At 47.4% G+C, this 21,816-nt stretch overlaps 1 protein-coding gene across 2 annotated transcripts in view; it reads left to right on the top strand.

Moving 5' to 3' along the window:
• The first annotated feature begins 13,795 nt into the window (after positions 1-13,795).
• Positions 13,796-21,816, top strand: part of LOC121443246 (FYVE, RhoGEF and PH domain-containing protein 3) — a 56,985-nt gene continuing 48,964 nt past the window's right edge. For both annotated transcript variants that reach the window (XM_041644930.1, XM_041644932.1), the window contains exon 1: positions 13,796-14,041. The gene's annotated coding sequence lies outside the window, so the exon portion shown is untranslated. The remainder of the gene's footprint in view (positions 14,042-21,816) is intronic.

The following is a 21,816-nucleotide window of genomic DNA, read 5'->3' as shown; positions in this document are numbered from 1 at the left end:
CCAAAAAGAGGAACATGGGATGTACTCACTCATATTTGGTTTTTAGCCATAAATAAAGGACATTGAGCTTATAATTCACGTTCCTAGAGAAGCTAAATAAGAAGGTGAATCCAAAGACAAACACATAGGCATCCTCAGGAATATTAACCTTCATCAGGCGATGAAAGGAGACAGAGACCCACATGGGAGCACCGGACAGAAATCTCAAGGTCCAAATCAGGAGCAGAAGGAGACGGAGCACGAGCAAGGAACTCAGGACCACGAGGGGTGCACCCACACACTAAGACAATGGGGATGTTCTATTGGGAACTCACCAAGGCCAGCTGGCCTAGGTCTGAAAAAGCATGGGATAAATCCGGACTAGCTGAACATAGCAGACAATGAGGAATACTGAGAATTCAAGAACAATCGCAGTGGGTTTTTGATCCTACTGCACGTACTGGCTTTGTGGGAGCCTAGGCAGTTTGGATGCTCACCTTAAGAGACCTGGATAGAGGTGGGCAGTCCTTGGGCTTCCCACAGGTCAGGGAACCCTGATTGCTCTTCGAGCAGATGAGGGAGGGGGACTTGATCGGGGGAGGGGGAGGGAAATGGGAAGTGGTTGCAGGGACGAGGCAGAAATCCTTAATAAATAAATAAATTGAAAAAAAAAAAAAAGTCTGTGACACCACCATCAGGCCAGTGCTTTCTTACTAGGTCTGAAGCTTTAGGTTTAACCTATAGTATTGCAAAAATAAATAGATGGACAGAAAACATCACAAACAAGATGCTATTTGCAGTCTTGTTGCGTGGGTGCATGTGTGTGTGTTCCATGTGTTCATGTGGGCTGTGTGGGTGTGAGCGGAAGCTAGAGGTCAATATGGAGTGTCTTCCTCAACAGCCCTTCTTCCTGTTTTTGGCAATGAACCTACAGTGCATCTTTCAGCCAGACCGGCTGCTCAGCAAATCCCATGGACCATCCTGCCTCTACCTCCTCAGGGCTGGGATAACAGGCACACACTGGGGATCTGAACTCAGGTCCTTACGTTTGCACAGTGAGGCCTTTACTACCTGAGTCACCTTTTAGCCCCCTAATCATCAATTTGGATGCTATATAGTTATAAGATTAGTACAGTTTTTCCCCTAAAGAGCACCTATGAGTCTGGAGAAAATAATCAAAACAGTGAAACCCAAAAAGCAAAAGCCCAATCCACTCAGTGCTCTGGAAGTTTCTTTCCCAATCGCATGCATCAGACTAAATATTTATGGAAACTGCTGATGTTGGATACAAAGAGCCTGCGTTATTCTTGACTAGTAAAATTTCTATCATCTCTATTTCTTTTTGCTTTCAGATTGGCCAATTTTTATTGATCTGTCTTTAAGTTTGCAATTGTTTGTTCTGCCTTTGTTGTCTCTAGTCAGTGCTCCTCTTCTGTTACTATGCTTTTCAGTTCCCAAATTAGGATTCCCGCTTGTTTCTTCAGTGTAACCTGTCTTTGTGGAATCTCCTTATTTGTTGAATCACGCTGTCATGCTCGTCCTTTAGCTACTTAACTTTTCTAAAACTTAATCTTTGAACTTCTTTAGCATAGCCGCTTTGAAGGCTTTGTCTGATAAATCCAGTGTCTGAGGACAATAGGACACAATTCTTCCTGGATTTCTTTTTTCTGAGTGTTTGTTAAACCCTTGGCCTTTGAAGGACAGTATTGTACCAACTCAGATAATGGTTTTGTTTGTGTGTTTGTTTGCTCCCAGACTCTGTCTCCCTGACGACACGTAGCTGTCTTGTTTTGTTTTTATTCATAAGCCCTGCTTCCCAGCTTTTGCCTCTGTGACTTCATAGCTGAGCATTCAGCCAAAGGCTTGCCAGCTTATACTCAGAGCCAAAAATGGCTTCTATCCTTGGCCAAAAAAGCAGAGGCTGAGCAGAATGGTTTTAACCATGACCACATCCAAGTCTTCTCTGGCTTCTACAGAAGGAAATGAGTCTCAACACAATGACCACACAACCCAGAAGGTTTTTTCAGGATAAAAGGTTTGCTTTTGCCAAAGGGTGAGCACCCGTGTCAGGCCAAGCAGTCAAGCGCTCACAGCAGGGGCCACTGGATGTTTAATCCTAACATGAATCCGTCCTGTGTCTCCCTCAGCATGGTCAGGAGCTCGACTTCACATGGCATACGACTGGCTAATTTAAAGCACCACAGCTGGTAAGAAGAATGAAGATTTCGGCACCGAGTACAACCTTGCACATATATTTTGATTTCAAAAAGTACTGACCCTGAAGAAATTTGAATTTCTGCCAAGTGGCTTTTTTACAATTTTTTTTTGTTTTTTTTTTTGTTTTGTTTTTTTTGAGACAGGGTTTCTCTGTGGTTTTGGAGCCTGTCCTGGAACTAGCTCTTGTAGACCAGGCTGGTCTCGAACTCACAGAGATCCGCCTGCCTCTGCCTCCCGAGTGCTGGGATTAAAGGTGTGCGCCACCACCGCCCGGCTTTTTTACAATTTTTTAAATTAATTTTTTAAAATTTATTTTACATACCAACCACAGTTTCCTCTCCCTCCTCTCCTCCCATTTCCTCCCCCACCTCCCATCTATCCACCCCATACAATTCTTTTTTTAACAGAGTTTTGTCTTATTTAACCTTTTGACAGAAAAAAGAGTGAGACATAAAGATAGTAGGAAATAAACAAAGTTAGAAATAGAGGGGGAATAAAGATATTTCTTTTCCATATCCTCCAATCAGAAGAGGGAAAGGAGGAAGATGGGGAGAGAGGAAGCGTGGCTAAGGTGTGAGGAGCGAGCTTCCAAGGAGTCCCCTAATTACAAGGCACTTATCCCATGACAGGAACCCCACCCTCATGACCTCCTAAAGGCTCCCAGGGACTGGAGAAGAAACCCTTCTGGCATACTTGGACATGGGACCCCTGTAAACTGGAATTCCAACAGCCTGTTGGCGAAGTTCTGACTGGGGCTTCAGTTATATGGGAAAGTAATCGCTGCTGGGTCGAGGAGACCAAGCCGAGAATGTGCAGGGACGTTTGGATGGGTTCTGTGAAGTGACTGCAGTTGTCTCCTCTACCTGCAAGTGTTCATGGGGTGGACACCACATCAGATTAGAGACTTTCTCCCGACCTGTTGTGAGATGACAAACATGTAGATTTGCTCTTCAGCCCATATTAATTGCCTACACCCCATGATAACACACAGAATTACCTAATCCTATATACGTCCTTATATGCCATTAATTTGAAACAATGTACAATACCTGCTGGATAAGGAGATAATCACTTGCTGGGCAGTGGTGGCACACGCCTTTAATCCCAGCACTCAGGAGGCAGAGGTGGATGGATCTCTGTGAGTTTGAGGCCAGCCTGGTCTACAGAGCTAGTTCCAGGATTGGCATCATAGCCACTGAGAAACCCTGTGTCAAAAAACAAAACAAAACAAAAAATAAATAAAAACAAAACAAAAGAGGCAAAAACAAAAAAGAAAGAGATGATCACTTTAATTAATGATAATGTTAAACATTGCCAACTTATCACCAACAAATTCACTTCAGACCGTCATGTGACTCACACACAAAAGGTTCCTAGACCTTAAGATTCTGGTTGAGGAAAGGAGTCCACGAGTGCCACCTAGTGGTGAGTACTGGGATTTTTTGACAAGGACTTTGTCAGTTGCTATGTACATCTATTGTTAGAGACAAAATTACTGGCTTGCAAGTAGGCATTTACCGGAACTCCACTAAGCCTGAGGGCCCTACAATAATCTTGAAATCTGAAATACCCACAATGCATGAGTGATAGCGAAGACACACTCCAGGGAAGACGGGGCCGAGAAGACTTCCCAAGTGAGCTGGAACATCAAACAAGGGAAGCATACCCACAGGATGAACAGACAACCATCTGGGGGTCTTCCAGGTCTATGGCCACAATGATGCTGCCCCATGAGCAAGGACCTTCAGAGCTGCTTAACTTACAGATAGCCATTTTAAGGTGAATGGCTAACATCTGACCCTATGGCCACCATAACATGACCTACTAATGAAGAATCTCAGAGCCAAGGCAGTGAGAACAAATCCACCCAATGGGATGACCTGTGGGCCGTTTTCCTTACAGTTGTGGAAGGATTGCACAATGCTAAGAGTCCTTGTGTTAGAATCTCGCTGACTCATAAGCAGCGACCAGTGGCTTGGCCGTGTGGGAGACGGCAGCAGTGAAGTGGGTTTTTGAAAGGATACCCAAGTTGTGTGTGGCCCTGAGGAACTCACTATCGACACCTGAAGAACCCTTCTAAGATCAAGTAGATGTAGCAGGCGTGTGTCCCAGGGGACTCAAATGAGGTGCCCACCGGGGGAACTGCAGCTGAGCAGACAGGGGCTGCTTGTGTGAATCTCTTGTTCCTTCTGGGGTATAAGATGCCCTTAATAACTCTCTTGTCAAGCCAGATATGAGAATGCGTGCCTGCAATCTCAGGGCTAGGAGGCAGATGGGAAACTCCCTGGGGCTTGCTGGCTAGCCAACCTAGCTGAAGGGCTCAACACCAGGTTCAGGGAGAAACCTTGTTTCAAAACATAAGGTGGGACTGGAGACAGAGGTTAGTGATAGACAAACTGTAAACTATTAAAAAATTAAATGTGAGCCAGGCAGTGGTGGCACAAGCCTTTAATCCCAGCACTCAGGAAGCAGAGACAGGCAGATCTCTGTGAGTTCAAGGCCGGCCTGGTCTACAGAGCAAGTTCCAGGAAGTCTCCAGAGGGGAAAAAATGTTTTTTTCTTTAAAAGAGTTGCTGTGGTCATGGTGTCTCTTCACAGTACAGAACAGTGATTAAGACGGGGCTAAGGATTGACCAATTTGTTGAATCAATTCAAAGGACCAATCCTTGGTTTTACTGATTTTTCTCTAATTCTCACCAAGTCCTGATTGTTATCTTTCATTGCTTCCTTCTATTTGTTTTAGGGTTGTTTTGCTCCTTCGTTTCTCAAGACAGATGCTTAGATCACTGTCCAGATATTTCTTCTCTCGTTTCTCAAGACAGATGCTTATATTGCCATCCAGACGTTTCTTCTCTTTAACAAACATCTCTCATAAACATCCAATGTGAACATAGTTTTACCCACGTCCAACAAATTTTGAGATGTGTATTTAATTTCGGCCTAAAATATTTTACAATATGGGCATGGTGGTTCACCCCTAAAAGCTCAGCATAAGGAGGTGGAGGCAGGAGGACCAGGAATTTAAGATCATCCTCAGCTACATAGTAAGTTTGAGGCCAGTTATACACACACACCCCCGCCCCGCTGTAGCCCTAACACCCACTGTTAGTTTTATTTTTTGAGATTTCTTCTTCTTTTATTTTTTGGGTTGGGGGGCGGTGTTGAGACAGGGTTTCTCTGTGTAGCTCTGGAGCCTGTAGACCAGGCTGGCCTTGAATTCACAGAGATCTGCCTGCCTCTGCCTCCCAAGTGCTGGGATTAAAGGCAATGCGCCACCACCTCCTGGCTCAGGATTTCTTCTTTGCCCCAGTAATTAGTTAGAGGTGAGTTGTCTGAGAATAGGAGCCAACCTGGCTATGGGGAAAGTGTCTGAGTTCCTGAATTGCGGTGCCCAGCCCAGGGCAGGTATAGCCCACGAGATTTCTAAGTTTAGCTGGCACTGACATCTGCATTTCCTGATGGAAAAACCACTAGGCATCAGTATTGCTGGTAACATGTGGATGCTGGCAATGATGTCTGGTCTTTGGAAGCAATGTTGGATTATATGTTTCCTTCCCTGGGTTTTGCATGAAGCTGGAACTCACAGAACTCAGATTTAAGGCACTTCGAGTGGACTGGAGGGAGGAGGAACAGAAACTTGGACTGAGGAAGTATCAGGACATTGGTTTGGGGCCTGAGCAATGTTCCCAAGATATTGGGTGTTCTCAGTCAACATGAACACAGTGCCATGCCATAAGCAATCATGGAGTCTGGGGACCACATTTAGACCCAATCCAGGAGACTCTGAGAATTTGTGATATAGATAAAGAAACTGAAGTAGGAGGAACAAGTCTCTTTCAACATTCAGAATGAACACTGGCCTCCAGGCAGTAGCTGACTCCCTGGGCACAGTTCAGTTCCCGCAAACAGAATGGAAAACATAAGCTAGATATTTAGGACCCAACCAAGTGGTTATGGCAGGTCTGGGACATCAGCCTCAGAATCATTGGTAGCTGATCACATCCGCCATGATCCAGAAGCTTCTCACTTCCTGTCTCACAGCCCACTGTCACCCACTCTAGTCTCAGAATCATATTAAGGAAGCATCTCACCATTTCCTCTCTACCCTGTGCCCACGACAGACAACTGAAAACTGATTCTTTCACGGGCCACAGCAAGAATGGCAGAGTCCCTCTTGGCAAACTTCAAGGTAGTTAGTTCCCAGCAAGCTTATCTTCGGCATGAGCTCCACCTGAAATCTGGCTGAAGCAACCTTTACACCTTCCCTTTCAACACCTAGAATGTCTGCCCCGGCCTCCTTCTAGAGATTTCCCACTTACCCGTCAAGATCCATAAGTTATAACTAAGGAAACTTTCACTGCCCTCTCTGAGTCTGCGCGCGTGGCGCTCACACGGTCTCACCCACTTCCGCTGTGCCTGTCTTGTCATTGTTTTAGCTCTTGGGGTTCCTAACTCCCTGCTCTGTTAGACCAAGATAATGAGAGAGGACCTTCCACCTCTCCATTCTGCATTCAGGGCAGCTTCATGGGTCCGTGTCTGTGATCTCAAGGCCCTGCATTTGGTAGAATGCTAAACTGTCACTCTTATGATTCTAAGCCCTTTTATCATGGAACGTGTGCTTGTGGGTAAACTCCAATAGGATAATGATCAATCATTCATCAGGAGTGAATGGGATCCAGTGAGCCCTATTACTGCTGCCCTCCTGCCTTTCCTAGGGGTCCCTTCCCTTTCTCCCTGGTCTCTCAGACCCTTCCTCCACCCCCCTTTGCCTCCAAACCTGACAAGGGCACCTTCTGCCTAGGGCAGTGAACAGGTCTTTTAGGTCAAAGGAAGCTCCTGTGGGTGCTCAAGAGTCACAATCAAGGCTATAGACCCTGGGACATCTAGAAGTGATGGTGAACATTGCTGTAGACATTCAGACTCTGAGTCTTTGGGGTCGCCTATGTACCACAGAATGGGGTGATGGCTGTGGGAAGGGAAGAGGCTAGCTCAACTGCTCCAGGGTCTGCAGAGCAGTCAAAGGGACCCCAGCAGCTGTGGAGCATGACTCACAGGTTGGTGAGCAGCCGTGAGCAGCTGCATCTCCCGTGAGTGTCCAAGTTCCCTGTGTCTAAGGGCTGGGGACTCTCTCCTCCTCCTTCCAGCCTACCAATCAGCTACCATCTGCTTCTATGTCCTGCTTGCAGCTCCTCCACCCTGAAGCAGCTACAAAGGACAGCTTATTTAACTGGTGGTTCTGCCTGCAAGTTAGAGGGTTTATATTTGCATTTGAGCTGTTTGTGTGTGTGTGTCCACGGGAGTGCGTGGTACTGGGGATTGAACTCTAGGTTTATGCATATGAGGTAAGGGTCCTAGTAGAAGGAGAGAACTGACTCCTATGAGTTGCCCTCTGACCTCCATGTGTATGCCATGGTGCACGCATGAGCACACACACATCAGATGTTTTAAAAAAGAAAAAAAAAACCTGGCATTGCAGGATGTAAACAAGACCATAAAAGTCATGCCAATTAAAACTTGAGTGTAGTGACCAAGGAGCTCAGAATATGGCCTTGGATCCTCTGGAGCTAGAGTTGCAGAGTGCTGGGAACCAAATTTAGGTCCTCTGTAAGGGTAGCAGGTGCTCTTTACTGCTGAGCCATCTCTCCTGCCAGATGTTAAAACTTGAAATTTCCCAGGTAGTGGTGGCGGCGCACACCTTTAATCCCAGCACTCAGGAGGCGGGGGGGGGGGGGGGGGGGGGGCATCTTTGAGTTCAAGGTCAGCCTGGTCTACAGAGAGTGAGTTACAGGGCAGCCAGGGCTACACAGAGAAACCCTGTCTCAAAAAGAAAAAAAAAAGACAACAAACCTCCAAATGTTCAGTTTTCTCTCAGTGATGTTAAGTGCAGACGTGAGACACCACGAAGAGTAAAGAGACCTTGGGAAAGAGGAAGGGAGTGTGAATTATCATCCTCTTCTCTGCACACTCAGCCTGGCCGGTATTCACAAGTCGCAGAGCCCAGCGAGCTGCAAAAATTGCCCTTAGCACCTGGCAGAGAAGGTCTCCGCAGGTCGTTTGTCCAACTAAGTTGAACCTGGAAAGCAGGTTTTATCTCAGCCATATATGAGGACATCGGGGCCCCTGGCCTGGGAACAGGATGTCTCCTTGACCCAGTCAATATGTTCAGGGTGCAAATGGCCTGACTCAGGGTGCCTGTTGCATAGGAAAAGGAGAGGTGAATGGGGGACACCTTTTGGGGAGTTTGACCAAGAAGGGTGTAAGATTCTAAGAGAATAGTGTCATCTCCAAGACAGCCCTTGCAAATACCAGATATCCAGGCCCATGAGCCGAGCTCAAAAGTGCTTGCCACATGATGCTCCACTAGGAGCCAGGGAAAAACATTTTTATTTATTTGTTCATTCATTAATTTATTTTTCATCGAGGGAAACATGAAGAAATGAACAGAGGTGCTGGAGAGATGGCTCAGAGGTTAAGAGCATTGCCTGCTCTTCCAAAGGTCCTGAGTTCAATTCCCAGCAACCACATGGTGGCTCACAGCCATCTGTAATGGGGTCTGGTGCCCTCTTCTGGCCTGCAGGCATACACACAGACAGAATATTGTATACATAATAAATAAATATTTTTTTAAAAAAAGAAATGAACAGACAGACAAACAAAACCCCCTGACCAGTTCTTATTATGGATAGAAGTCTTCAGGGGAAAAAAAGCCTGGAGACATAGAAAAATACTCCATAATGGAAAATTTGGGGCCTGTGTTGGAAGTGTTTGTTCCCATAAATGATTGCCCTGCTGAGTTTCGCCTTTCTCTCTCTCACTGAGTCATTTTTATTGCAGACTTTAAGAACAATGTCATTTTGAAGTCTGCGGTTCCCAACAATCTATCCTCCAGCCCCCAGCTTCTTCCTTCTTCCTCAGAGAAAACCATCTTCTTGAATTTGCCTTTTCTGCAGCTCGTGTTTCCTTAATCTTTCAGCCAATTTGTCTGTGTTGGTTTCTAAGTTGGCATGCATGCTCTCCCTACCACAGGGAATTTGTACCACAGATGTGTGCCACCACATCCAGCTTTTTATGTGGGTTCTGGGGACCTGAGCTCAGTACATTAGTCATGTGCTTTAATTATTTGTACTCATTAAACCATCTGCCTGGATTTCTTGCTCCTTTACTTCTGAGACAGGCTGGCCTCAAACTGACACAGCTGAGAGTGACCTTGAACTCCCGTTTCTCCTGCCTCCACCTCCCAAGATCTGGGGTTACCATGCCTAGTTTGGTGCCTGGGATGGAACTCAGGACTTTGTGTATGCTAGACAAGATCTCTACCAACTAGCCGGGCGGTGGTGGCACACACCTTTAATCCCAGCACTTGGGAGGCAGAGGCAGACAGATCTCTGTGAGTTCAAGGCCAGCCTGGTGGACTGGTGGATAGGCTCCAAAGCTAACAGAGAAACCATCTCAAAAACAAAAAACAAAAAAAAAAAAAAAACCAAAAAAACTCTATCAGTTGAGTTGTAACCCCTGCCCAGATTTCTTTCCTTTGTCACATTTGCCTATGCTTGCAACATTTTACAGAATGAATAGGAACTTTGTGTCGCCTAACACACCCAGCCCAGGTCCTCTCCCTTGGTCACCACCTGTGACTCTGATTCAGAGGGGAAAGAGTAGCAACATCAACTCCTCCCCCAACTCCCAAGCTAGTATCCCAGCACTGGGGAACTACCGTGTATCAGGCTTGCCAGGGCCCACAGGCCAGAAATGGCATCTCAGGTATCTCAGTGTGTACCAACACAAGATAAAATGAGCAATATCCTGGAAGGAAAACCCACCTCAAAACAGAATTTGGCAAGGTTTGATAGTGTATAGTTGGAATCTTATTACCCAGGAGGCTGAGGCAGGAGAATACTGAGCTACATTTTAAAAAGTTATTCAGAATTTTTATTCTGTATGAGGTCAAAAGACAGAAATAAAGTATTACTACATATATTTAACAAAAATTAAATGAGAATTGGTTACTAAATATTTACAGAATAAGTGATGGGTTAATCACTGTGAACACGTTTGAGCACACCAGGCCCTCACATCTTTAATTCTAGCACTGTCTTGTGGTGATAGAAGGCTGAGTGGTAAGGAGACCTGGGAACTCAAGGCCAGCAGTTCCCAGCCCAGCTCTAGAAACAAGAGAGACTCTGTCTCAAACAAGGTGACAGTGAGAAGTGACTCCTGAAAGATGTCCTCTGACCTCCATGTGGGTGCTGTGGCATGTGTGTGCCTGCACGCATGTGCACGCACATACACTCACAGAGAGAGAGAGAGACGACAGAGAGATTCCCTGAGATTCTTTGGCCTTCCTTCCCTTCTGTAGTAAAACAGAAAGTTCCCACAGGCACAGCCCGCAGCTAGGGTCCTCTTCAGACCCAGCAGATGAAGCTCAGGATGAAAATGTGGCCCACATTTTTCTGTGTGCTTCTGGGAAACCCACACTCCTCAAACCTTAAATTTAGATTTTGAACTACAAAGTCCACTATAGGCTCAGATCCTCTGGGGGTGAATTCTGTGTGACGTGTGGTTAGCACCGCTGGGGACTTCTTTTGGGGAGTAGAATTTGGAATGAATCCTGGAAATGAGACAGTGCTGCTCCCCACTCTGCCCCTCCCCAGTGTTTTAGGGATTACAAAACAGGCTTTTTTCTTATTTTTGATACAAGGTTCGGTGAAGACCAGGCTAGTCTTTAACTCGCTACATAGCCAAGAATGATCTTGAACTTCTGATCCTGCTGTCTCTGCCGAACACTGGGATTATAGGCACATGCCACCATTCCTGGTTTGTGTAGTGCAGCGTTCGAAACCAACGCATTCTAGGCAAGTACTCTACCAACTGAGATATATCCCAGCAGCCCTTTTTTCCTTTTTCTTCCCAAGAGATGGATTAGTTTGGGATAAAATGATCTGAATTTGGACAATTAAATGAAGCCATTTATGAAGCGTGCCTGTAACACAATGAATACTCCGGAAACAAAGGAAATCCCCTTCTGCCCTGCCTTTTGTTTACTGTTTGTCACAGTAGCAGGTGGGAAAGGAGAGAGCATTTCCCATGGACCCCCATGCTCTGCCTGCCCCACATTTCCAGAAATCATTTTTTTCCAAGTGCTAACCACAGCCCTGCCATCCCACCTATTTTAAGTGACTCCCTGTGTTACTGTGTCACCCTCTGGTTATTCTGGTGACCACATGACATGCAGTGCCTCAGCTCTTCACAGCAAGGGCTCCTCAGAAGATGAAGAATTCATCCCAGACCTCAAGCCAATGCTGTTATTTCAGGGATTTTCCCGACATAGTGGAGGCCAGATGGGGACACTTGCAGCTTCAAAGCCAGAGCTGCCTCCAAGTGGGGAGGGTTGAAAGGTAAGCAGTTTTGGGGTACCGAGCACCTCCCCTGATTGTAGTCTCACACACAAGGCGAGCCTACCACCGTGTGGGAAGCTGCAGCTATGGGATTGGGGTGCAGAGCACCAGATCCCTGTTGTTCCTTTCCCGACATAACACTCAGGAACAAATCAGAAATGTGGTCGTACGGGGTCTGGATGTGGGGGTGTAGTCCAGTGTTTGCCTAGGATGCAGGGAGTGCTGGGCCGGATCCCCAGCACCGCACAAACTGGATGTCGTGGCACACACCTATAATCCCAGGACTTGGAGGTGGAGATAGAAGCCTCAGAGTTTAAGGTCATCCTCAGCTGCATAGTGAGTTCAAGGCAGGCCAGAGACACACGTCTCAAACAAACAAAAACAATGAGCTAAATAAATCTCCAAATAAACAAACAGGGCTTGAGATACGGAGGGGCGCAGGCCTGCACGCTCTGGGGAGTGTGAGGCATCTTAAGATGGCAAAAACTTCTCCATCCATCTCTAAAATAGCCACGTGGCCGGGTAAAAATGAGTCACCATCTGTGGTCGACATCCTGGTTGGCAGCTGAGGTTGCGTGGGCTTGTGGTTCAGGGCTGGAGAAGAGAACCTGGCACACGGGGGGGGGGGGGGGGGGGAGAGAAGTGCCTCTGTCGGGGTTTGGATGAGGAGGACTTGGAGAAGGCTGAGAAAAGAGCAGGCCAGAGAGCAGAGGGACTGGGCGGAAAGGGTCTCAGTGGAGGGAGACGCGGAATCAACAGAACATTTACAGTTGGTCGAAGAGCGGGGAAAACTGTGTCTACACGTGGGGTTGATGCTGGTTAAAGAATAAGAAGTACATGCAAATACTGATCGCACCTGCAGATTACCTAGGCAATGACTGTGAGCTGGACCCTGTATCAGAGAGGCACAAGCATTTGTATCCAGCACTGAGGATTGAGAGCTCACTCGAGATCTTCACAGAGCAAGACCCACCCCTCCAGGTGAAGACTGAGCTCAGGCCCCCACTGATTCTGCTCACAGGAATACTCTTTTCCTTTAGTATGGGTTTTCTTCATTGCACTTGATTTTAATCTCCCAAGTAGCATCTTAGATACCCAAGTTTCTGACTTCCTCTCCCTCCTAGCATGTGGAGGGCACTTCAGGGACATCTGTGGGACTTTGGCCTTGTTCTAATGAATTCCACGTGTGTAATGAGATGGTGGGTATATAGACAAGTGGACAAAACCCGAGAAGCTCTGGGCTTAGAGGCAGATGGCTGGACAGAACTGGCCACCCAGAGCTACTGACTCATGAATCCTGGCCAGCTGGTAGCACCCAGGACTGTGGGATTCTTTAGGGCTTATTCCAGTTTCCCCATTTATAACAAATAAACACCATAGAGACCGTCCAGACTTCTTAGATTCCTTACTTACAAAACAACACCATATCCACGCCACATACCTACAATACAGATAGATACATACCACACATGGCACATACCCAGACTTATGTGATGGATATCACATATGTGCCCTACACACCACACATTGGGCACGCACATCACACACTCTTTATACTACACATATGTGTATACACACCCTGGCACAGCGTCCATACAAAGACCTCCTAAAGAAAATGCACATTAGCTGGTGTGTGTGTGTGTGTGTGTGTGTGATACCCCTTCAATCCCAGCACTCAGAAGGCAGAAGCAGGCGGACCTCTGTGAGTTCAAGGTCAGTCTGGGTCTACAGAGTGAATTCCAGGACAACCAGAGATACAAATAGAAAAATTTTGTCTCAAAAAACCAAAAAATAAAAAAAAGGCACGTTTACTTTCATTGTATCCTCCCTGTACACAGGAAAAGTGTCCTCACACCACAAAAAGGAATTCTCTGTGGTATTAAGGGTACTTAAGGATCCCTGCAGCTTCAGTCCCCTCAAGAGTCTGTCAGAAGTGGTAGGTGAGTGATGGTGTCAAAAAAAATAAAAAGTAGCCTTTTCTCCTGCACCCGCCTGGAACCTAAGCCCCCATGGATTCCTGCTCGCCCAGGCCACTGTCTCCACTCAATACCAGCTCGGCACCACCAGCCTAGCTCCTTGCCCTGTTGCTATGGGGACCAGCCTGTGGCATCCCGGGCTGAGCCCCGCCTGCCTGCCTCCTTAGTTCTCCACGTGCTGGCTTTGTCAGGGCTCTGTCTCCACAGCTGTGGCCAGCAGAAGACAAGGGCTCTGCCGGGGAGGCAGGACCACCCACAGGACCCCAAGCCGGACTGATCAGGGCCTGAAGCACAGCTCAACTCTTGACATCTCTGAGGAGACCCCCCAGCTCGCTGCCCTCTGGGACCCGGGTGAGCTCCTCCGGAAGCTGTCCCTCCGAAAGTGTGCCAGTCTCCAAGGTTGCCTGCTTGGGGCGACGGAAGGCGCGAACTCCTCGTTTGTTTTAAAATGACTTTCATTCCCAAAGGAAGTCGGTAAGTACTCTGGCTTTCAGGTGGCTTTGGGGCCTTGTCTGGGGGATCTGTGTGGCTGATTTCCAAGGGGCGGAGCCGGCAGGCAGGACTCTTTCTGAAGGAGGAGGAAGGTGTGTAATTGAAGCCTCCTGAGTGAGGCTGTGAGGAAGTCACTGGGTCTGTCTGCTGTGATTCTGGGGTCCCCAGTTTCCACAAAGAATTAATTGTCTAGGTATTTATTAGACAATATGCAGAGATTTCTCCACCCTTAGTCCACTCTTCCGATTTTGTTTTCAAATGAACAGCAAGGGAAAATAATGTACTTAAATAATATATCATTGCCTGTAAGGGCCCCATGTCAGTGGACAAGCATCTTGTCACCCCTTTTTCCTTTAGTTAGTGTTCCTAGTGCTGCTCTCCCAAGAGTCACCTCTAATGCAAGTGACAATAAACCAAGAGAAAAAGGGATAGTCTGCTTTTCTGTGGGGAATTGGAGGATCATTGAAAGAAACTTGCTCTTTAGGTGAAGGAGGGGGAAATTTTATCCAAGGGTCATGCAGTGTGGCCTGTCTGCACTTTCTGGTGCAGGCCCCTGGGCACTCCAGAAAGTCCCAGTCCCTCCCTCCTTCCCTCCTTCCTTTCCTCCTTTCCTCCCTCCCTCCCTCCCTCCTTTCCTCCCTCCCTCCTTCATTCCTTCCTTCCTTCCTTCCTTTCTTCCTTCCCTTCCATCCTCCACTCCTTCCTTTTCTTGTTTTTATGTTAGCCTAGGCTAACCTCCTACTCACATGTAGTTGACTTGGAACTCTTAAATCCTCTCCCTTCCAAGGGCTGAGATTATAGACACACACTACAGTATCCATTATCCAGCTCAGCTGTGTGTAGATTATGCTCTATATCAGTGGTTCTCAACCTATGGGCCATGAACCATTTATGGGTTGAAAGACATTTCCCAGGGGTTGCCTAAGACCATCTGCATATCAGATTTCGCATTATGATTCATAGCAGTTCATTCATTATTTAAAGTTGTGAGGCAGCAACAAAAATCATTTTTTGGCTGGGGGTCACCGCAACATGAGGAACCGTATTCAGGGGTCGCAGCGTTAGGAAGGTTGAGGACCACTGCTCTATATCACTCTGTAAGCTAAGACAGAGTTCTCATTTCCTAGAGCAACTGAGAACATAGGCATGGTTGGCTGAAATTAGCCTGAGGTGAAAAGAATGTGTGCTTAGCTGTGTGGGGGCGGGGTGGGGGGTAAGTGAGGGGTTTGAGCAGGTCATTAGGGGCTGTATCTTGTACACAGAAGTAAGTCAAGGATCTCTGTAGTGGTAAACCCAGCTGTTCCTGGACCACAGCTTACAGCTTCTCCTTCCCTGACTTTGTTCTGGGGTAGGGGGTGGTCCACTGAAGGGCTTCTGGCTTTGAGGCCTGAAAACCAGGGTTATCTAGGGTGGGCAACTGATTTCCAGTCCCTCCGCCCCAAGGCTGGGCTGGGTCCCAGGGCGTCTCCTCATCCTTGAGCCCAGGGACTCAGAGCTCAGGATCCTGACAGAGACCTTAGTTTCCTTATTTGGGCTGTGAGAGCTTGTTTGGTGAGAGTCAGCCTATTGTTGGTCTGGTACTGTTCCAGCAGAGTGGGTTACACACACGTGGCCTTGGGGTCAGAGCACCCACTGTAAGAGGATCATGTGTCACCTACTGGCAGCCTTCTGTGGCATGGAAGAGCCAAGGGTACTTTTATGTCCTGAGTGGCTGGCAGTCGGGTCTGATAAGAGCTCCCCACTTCCAGCCTTCTGGGAGACCATACACATCTGGTCCATTTACTAAGTTTAATGGATATAGCGTCACATCACCCTTGCAGCTTCAGAGAGCGGCTGGGGTGTACACTCTCTCCCATGGAGGGAGGCTGAGCGGGGACTATCAGAGACAGAACAAGCTGGGGTGGAGACTCAGCTCAGCGTTCCAGGGACATCTGAGACCCCATATGTGTCTTTGTGGCCTACGGTCCCATAAGAGGTTAAGAAGCTTTGTGATAGAGATGTGTTCAGGAAGAGGGAAGAGACTGACGACTGCCCTGTCCAGATCAGCACCTGCCCCTGGATGACTATCACAGTCCCAGGTGTGCAGCCAGCGACGATGCAGCCATCTGTGCCTACCGTCGATCTGTGTGAGCCAGCGAAGGGATAGCCAGCCACCCTCCCGCAGTCCGCTGAGGAGCTCTGTTTGAGTCAGTTTCGTGGAGTTCAGTCCGTTCCCAAACTTGCTTTGTAGCCAAAGGCGATTTTTAGTTACTGATCCTCCTGTCTCCAGCTCTCATGTGTGTACCACCATGCCCAGATTACACAGTTCTGGGAATTGAACCCCATGCTTCATGTATGCTGTCCCATGAAGGTGCTGTACCAGCTGAGTCAACCAGGCCAACTGAGGAACTTTTAATCTCCCTATGTCCAAAAGCCCTGTGCCTACTGCAGGGGCCTAACTAACCAATCGCTGACCATATCTGGTCATGACATCTGGTCATAGATAGATCTATGATAGATATAAAACTAATTAATAGAATCCATCCTTCTTCCTTCTTTCCTTCTCTCCTTTTCTCCCTCCCTCTCTCTTTTTTGTTTGTTTGTTTGTTTGTTTGAGACAGGGTTTCTCTGCTTCTCTGTATTCTTTGGAACCTGTCCTGGCACAAGCTCCTGTAGACCAGGCTGGCCTCAAACTCATAGAGATCCACCTGCCTCTCCCTCCCTTCTTTCCTTCTCTCCCCCCATCTCCCTTTTTCTAGATAGCTCTGTGGGCATCCTCAGTTACTGACAGCTCGGTTCTTTCCAGTTCTCCACACCCGGAGCTTGCCAGCTCAGCCTCATCCTGTTAGAAGGATCCTCTAAGTACACACCTGCTGTTGAACCCTGAGCAATTTTCGCTTAGGGAGGAGCTGGGAATAAAGAGTGAAGAGTAAAGGTTGGGTCCAAGTGGTGGTAAAAATAACCATTTGGCAGGATCTAGTGTCTGGGTTGGATGCGGAGGGTAGAGGCAGGTTCCACATCGCTCAGGCTTCAGAGGGTGTTCCTGGCTGACGCTGCGCAGCTGCACCGGAACAAAGCTGGAATTATGGTCTATTCAGGGCCTGATGGAGTAGGGGCGTGGCCACCCCTTTAGTGCCTTAGTTTTTATGGATCACTCTATTTATGCTTCAACGCTTTTTTTCTTATAGTGTAAAGGAGGGGGGAGCACCAGTCACAGACTTCGCATGAAGGGCAGACACATCAGAGCTTTTTGTTATAAGTAAGAAGAAGCAATTGCTTTCACTTCAGGCTCAACTGTTATCGGAGGGACTGCCAGAGTCAGCCTGTAATTATGTCCCCTGTCTGGGATGCTCTCAAAATGCCATTTCACTTAGGCACTGAGCTGGTACTGCCTCTTCAGTTCAGAGCTGAATGCTCTGTGCACTAAGATGACTGAACCATCAAATATTTGAAAAGCTTTTTTATTTTTAAGATCAAGAGGTATAGAGAAGCCTCATTAATTAGCTACTCTCTGTTCCCAGCATTTTACATGCACGACCTAGCTGGAGTTGAGGGCCCATCCAAGGTCAATGAGCTGACTGATTTCACACACAGACCTTTTTTGAGCACCCTGCGGCTATTTCCCCGAGAGGAGAAGGCAAGCCCGGGTAAGATTTTGTCAAAGTTTGGGAAATATTGTTCACCCCTGACCTGAGTGCCATTGTAATTGAATGACCTAGAAAGCTTTCTGAAAGAAAAGAAAATGGTTTTCAGAAAAGGGACTCGCTCTCAGCTCCCCTCTCTTGGTTTCTTGGCTACATTTTTCCTTAGGGAAATTTAAGGGCGGTGAAGTAGGGATTAAAATCTCCATATATAAACAGACACGGAGACAGCTGGCTCTCATTGCACAAGAACTCTGGGCTGAGAATCTTGGACGAGCAACCAGAAGTTTTGCGCTTTTATTTTTAAATGGATTGACTTTTCTCTTGGTTACAAATATTGTGAATTAATCTCGTAAAATGTGTGAGTTATTGAGAAATTTTGAGAAGAAAACAAAAATTATTGTATGCTCATTACCCCAACAGACCCACACAAGTGGTCTCCTGGAAGCGTTGTCTTCCTGGGTCTAGGCTATCAGTCAGAAGGAGTTTGGCTGTTGGGCCCAGAAGCTGACAAGCATATCTGGGGGCTGGGAAGATAGTTCCGTCTGTAAAGTGCTTACCTTGCAAATACAAGGACCTGGGTACAACCCTCAGATCTTACATAAAAGGAGCCGAAGAGATGGCTCAGTTGGTAAAGCACCCATTGTGCAAGCATTAGGTCCTGAGTTTACATCCCTAATACCCGTGCACATTGATCCCAGCAGAGGCAGAGGCAAGCAGATCTCTGTGAGTTCAAGGCCAACCTGGTCTACAAGAGCTAGTTCCAAGATAACTAAGACTGTGACAAGAGGAAACCCTGTCTCAAAAAAAAAAAACAATCAAGCAAAAAATATTCATGTACAAAAAAGTAAGGAAGGGGCTAGAGAGATGTGGGTAAGAGCATTGCTGCTCCTCCAGAGGACTAGGGTTTGGTCCCCAGCACCCACACAGTGGCTCACAACCATCTGTAACTCCAGTTCCAGGAAGTCTAACCTTCTTCTGGCCTCTGAGGGCAAGGTGTGCACATAGTACACACACAGACATGCATATAGGCAAAGCACTCAGACACAGAAATTGAGGACCATAACTGATCTTGACTGATGGCTTCCCCACAAATGTGCCCACACACACAATTCATACCTGCATATGCATATACACTACCAACATAAGCACAACATGTACACACACACACATTCACACCTGCACATGAATATACACATACACACATAAACACAACATGCACAGACACAGACAGACAGACAGACAGACACACACAGACACACACACACACCTCTCTGGGCATGATGCACTGGCATGTAACCCCAGTGCTGAGACAACTGGACTACACAATGAGACTTTGCGTCAAAAAAAGAGAGGAAGGGAGAGAAAAGGTGTTCAGGACCTAAGGAACCACACTTGAGGTTGCTTTCTGGCTTCCACATGCATATATGCACACAAATGTGCCCACACATACATGAACATGCACACACACATACATGCAAAGATGCTCCCTGTCCATGCCTCTTGGAAGTACTAGAAGGGTCTCCACCCTTCTGCTTTGTTGGTCTGGTGTTTATTTGTCTTTATGAAAAGATAAGACCGACTTAGACATTTTGCCCAGCACTTGGATTCTAAAGGGTTCCAGGAAGGATTTGGGACTTGTGACTCTCAGTTCCCAAGAACAGATGGGTAACTGGAAAACTCCATGCCCTCATGGCTAGAGTGACTGGTTGGGACCCAAACAAATGAAGGGCTAGCACGGGGGTTCCCTTGCTCTGCAAGGTCTCACTGTCTTTCCTTCTCCAGGAATTGCCTGTGGAGCCTGCTATATGTTCTGTGTCTAGCAGCTGATTAGTAAAGGGTCATTGACTAGGTAAACAGCATTGGCTCAGCCTCAGCTGTGGGTTCTGTCCTGGCAAGTGGATCTTTCCTATGGGGATTCCCAGAAAGTGGCATTTTCCCATACATTCCCCTGTAGACAGGTCTCTGCTCCACTTCCCTCTCCTTCAAGGTCTCTCTGAGTCTGCTCTTGGGCTTTTGATCTTCACAGAGGATCCCGAGTTAGGGGCCTGGTTCCCCCTAAGTCATTGCTAGGTTTCTTAGAGAATAAGGCTTAGGGATCTTATAGGCAGGATAGGGGCCTAGGAAGGGGTGTCCTTCCTCTTGGGAGCTGCCTCCTGTGCAGTGAGCTGCTTGGCGGGAGAGGGAAACACCCCTGATGGATATCTGAGGGGGACCTGGAGCCGATGTGGCCTTCCTCTGCAGAGCCTCTGGCTGCACGAAGTTATTCAGGGTCCTTGAGGTTGAATAGCATATACAGGCTTTCATGTCTACGGTGTTATGGTTTGAATATGAAATGTCTCTCACAAGTTCATGTGTTTGTTTCAGTTTTTGAGACAGGGTTCCATGTAGTTCAGGCTGGCCTCAAACTCAATACGTCGCCAAGGACTACCTTGAATTGATCTTCCTTTCTGCACCTCTGCAGGGATGGAATGACAGGCATGTGTCACCATGCCTGGCTGGTTAGTGTTAGCTTCCTGCTTCATAGCTGGTGGAGTTATTAGGGGAGGTCATAAACCTTTAGCAGGTGGGACCTCTCTGGAGGAAGTACATCACTCACTGGGGGCATCCCTTGGATGTGTATTATCCTTGGTTTTTTCCAGTCCCACCCTCTCTGCTTCCTGATCAGTCACTATGTAAAGCATTCTATTACATTCCCACTGCCACAATGGACTGATAGATTGTGAACCTTGAAACCGTTGGCCGGGATAGGTTCTTCCTCCTTTAAGCCGTATCTGGCAGGCAATGTGTCTCAGTGATACACGGTTAACACATCAGGAACATTGTAGGGCTGTGGGTTCATCAGGCCATTGGTCTCTCGTACTCTTGGCTGAAATGATCAGAAAAATTAGAACATGTGCCTTCACTTCCCAGTGCCCACTCTTCTACTTTGGGCCGGAGCTTCCCTCCTTCTGACCTCAGGTCACCTCCTTGCTCTTTTCCTGATGAAAATATTGTACCGTGGATCTACTGCTGCCTAACATATCACCCAGAATTTAGTGGCTTAAAAAAGTGGTAGGGGCTAGGAAATGATTGGGTGAGTGATTTAGATCCCACACACAAGCCATTGTGGGCAGTTCTCTGTAACCCAGTGCTGAGGAAATGAAAGAAGTGTATGTCTGGAGCTCACTGGCCAGCCAGTCCAGCTGAAAGAGTGAGGTCCAGGGTCAGGGTCAATCCCCAGAGCTCACTGGCCAGCCAGTCCAGCTGAAAGAGTGAGGTCCAGGGTCAGGGTCAATCCCCAGAGCTCACTGGCCAGCCAGTCCAGCTGAAAGAGTGAGGTCCAGGGTCAGGGTCAGACCCTGTCTTGAAAAATAACATGAAAGGCCAGAAAGATGGCTCAGGGATGTTCTGTATTGGCGTCCCTTCCAGGGAGGCTTCCAACCCAAAGAACAAAGAACACCACACAGAAAATGGCCTCATCAAATCCAGTGCTCACAATATCTAGCAGCAGACATGGACCGGGAAAGTTGAGGCAGGCAGCCCGAGTGTTTCTGGTTGAGCTTTCTCCCCATGACTGTGCCCCTGGTTTTTCTTCCCACCTCAGGCTCTTTTCTACCATATGATAGATAATAATGCCCTCTTGGAAGTGCCGTTCTCCAGGACACAGTGTTTTCACTCTTGGTCTGTTAGGCTGTCTTCTCCTCCTTGTCACAGAGTTTTGGGGGGCAGCTCATTCCCAAACAAGAAACCTTGAAGGACATTTGATATACACACTTGGGTCTAAGTGGAGATCAACTTCCTCTCAAGCTTGATGAAATGAGTTTGATCTCTAGAATGGCGGAAGTGATCCCACATGGCGGAAGTAGAGAACTGACCTCTGAAACTGTCTTCTGGCCTCCACATGCACACCATGGCCCATGTGCACCCACTCAAAAACACTCAAATTAAAATGTACTATAAAAGGTTAGGAGGGGAGAGATAGGGAAGATACCCTACATTGACCTCTGACCTCAGCATACATGTGCACCCTTGCGTGCATGTACCCATGCACACACAGGTGAGCACACTTACATGTATATACTCATATCCTACACACACACACACACACACACACACACACAAGCACACAGTAGTGAATCTATTACCACTGTTCAG

This window comes from Microtus oregoni, unplaced genomic scaffold (genome assembly GCF_018167655.1).
Source record: "Microtus oregoni isolate MIOR12 unplaced genomic scaffold, Mior012 000103F_ref0000194, whole genome shotgun sequence".
Classification (NCBI taxonomy): Eukaryota; Metazoa; Chordata; class Mammalia; order Rodentia; family Cricetidae; genus Microtus; species Microtus oregoni.
The sequence above is the reverse complement of the archived record's forward strand: the minus strand, read 5'-3'. Positions and strand labels throughout refer to the sequence as shown.